At 31.2% G+C, this 2,170-nt stretch overlaps 1 non-coding gene across 1 annotated transcript; it reads right to left on the reverse strand.

Annotated features, from left to right (window-relative positions):
• Positions 1 to 1,751: 1,751 nt before the first annotated feature.
• Positions 1,752 to 1,824, reverse strand: Trnar-ucu (transfer RNA arginine (anticodon UCU)). Its single transcript has one exon. It is a non-coding gene; the product is annotated as a tRNA-Arg (tRNA).
• Positions 1,825 to 2,170: the final 346 nt, after the last annotated feature.

Genomic DNA, 2,170 nt, shown 5'->3' on the forward strand with positions numbered 1-2,170 from the left:
CATGACGAAAAAGATCTATGAGTCAATAAGTCATTTATTAGGCCAGATCAACATATAAATATATTAGCCAAGTCAAATGAATCTTAATTGATAAAACATATTGATTATCTTACAGTGAAAACAACTAAAGTACTTACAAGCAACCACTCAATTAAGTTAACTCAAGTTAATTCAACAAGTGCCAACAAGTAAAAGTACCAGTTTTCACGGACGCTGTGTACTGCCTTATCGAACAGGATGGACTTTAACTCTATTCTAAATTTACCGACATCCTGTTCAGCCTGTAATGGGAAAGGGAGGTTATTGAAGAGTTTCACAGCATTGTAATGACAGTGCCTCTGGAAAAATGCAGTTGAATGACGGGGAATGGCAAGGTTTGAATTATGTAAATTGCTAAATTACAATGTAATTGCTGAATTATGTAAATTGCTAAATTACAATATAATTGCTGAATTATGTAAATTGCTAAATTACAATGTAATTGCTGAATTATGTAAATTGCTAAATTACAATGTAATTGCTGAATTATGTAAACTGTTTGAAGTATCTAAATGCTAAAAAAGGTTATAGGCCTAGTAAGATGTAATGTCAGCTAACCATCTATTTATTTATTTTCCCGGGTTGCATAATTTTTACTATAATCATCAGCAAAAACAAGACATCAGCAAGCAAATAACACTACATTATAGGCAAAGCCAATGAAAATGTAATTTGTGTTTTTTATTTCAGGGGTTGATTCAATAACTTTAAGTGGAATGGATTTTACATTTCTGAAGCTTTTACATTTTGTTTGGTGATTCTCAAATAGCAATGTTAACAGAACGTATTGGTTTCATTTACAGAAAGTTACTATTTTTCACTCCGTTTTGGGAGCAAAAGAAGTCACTGACACAAACTTTTCTCAACTATGGGAAAAGTACAGGATAGGTTTGGTTAGGTTAGGTAATGTTAATCACAGCTTTGAGGTGTAAGTATTGTATTGTTTACTATTTTTATTGAATTTAAAAAATATTAACAAACAACTAAATATTTTACGCATAAAAGTTGAACAAACTTGCATGTCTCTGATGTTGGGACACGATTACAGTAAAGTAGCGATAAAAAATGAATACAGTGAATATAAATAATGAACTATGATAATCGCATGGTTATGGTAGTTCGTCTAGTAAGATGCGATGATTAGATTGTTGTATTTTGATTTGAGGTAGACGAATTGTTCTTGTTTGGTTTTCTTTTTAAAATTACATGGTAGATAGTAAGAATAATTTTACTGCGGGTGGTAGGCCTACGAAGAATTCTATAATAAATATGTATTTTGCTTTGGTTCAATTACTGATAGGTTTAGCTCAAAATTTTTGTATGCTATCCTTTTAGTAGATATACCGCATAATTTTATTTCATAATTGTGGAATTGAAGTTTCTACCTGTTAAGTCGTAATTAAAAAACAGTGTCCAACCGAAATCGATCACCACTTACCATCTCTTATATATATTTACCGTATCGTGAGTTAACAGATAAGTGTACAAACGTGTTTCAAGTGTGTACGTAGGCTACTTTTATATACTTTCCATACAACTTTTATAATTTAGAATGGATAAATAACCCCATCAAGGGTTTTTCCTAGATCCTAAATTTAACTGTTGGGTTAAATTTTTTTACTTTGAATAGTTTTTTATTTGTCTGATTCACAACGTCTTATAATGTATGTAATATAAAAGAAAAAAAAATATAAAAAAAGAAAATTAAAAATTACCCCTGGCGGGGATCGAACCCGCAATCTTTGGATTAGAAGTCCAACGCCTTATCCATTAGGCCACAGGGGCCATGATATGCTAGACTACAAATTTTAATAAAACTTACCTGTAGGTCCTTTACGTAGGTCCTACTGTACATTGATCATAGGGTTTAAACTGCTTGTTTTTGATTGGTTCTTCAGAGAAACCGTTCGTTCTGATCTCTCTACAGACAGCAAAAAAATATGATTAAAACGTTTGCATAGTAGACATTATTAACAATCACCTGATACTGAACAGAAAAGAAAATCATTATTATAAACACTAAAAAGATCACGACTGTATTTTTGCTGTCGAAGAAAATATATGTAGTTGTATTTGCTGAAGTTAAATATCTCCGAGATTGATTTCCCGATTGTGTTGAAGCAAAAATCAA

Source organism: Macrosteles quadrilineatus, unplaced genomic scaffold, assembly GCF_028750875.1.
Source record: "Macrosteles quadrilineatus isolate MER2022 unplaced genomic scaffold, UCM_ALF_1.0 Scaffold_7__1_contigs__length_78375512, whole genome shotgun sequence".
Taxonomy (NCBI): Eukaryota; Metazoa; Arthropoda; class Insecta; order Hemiptera; family Cicadellidae; genus Macrosteles; species Macrosteles quadrilineatus.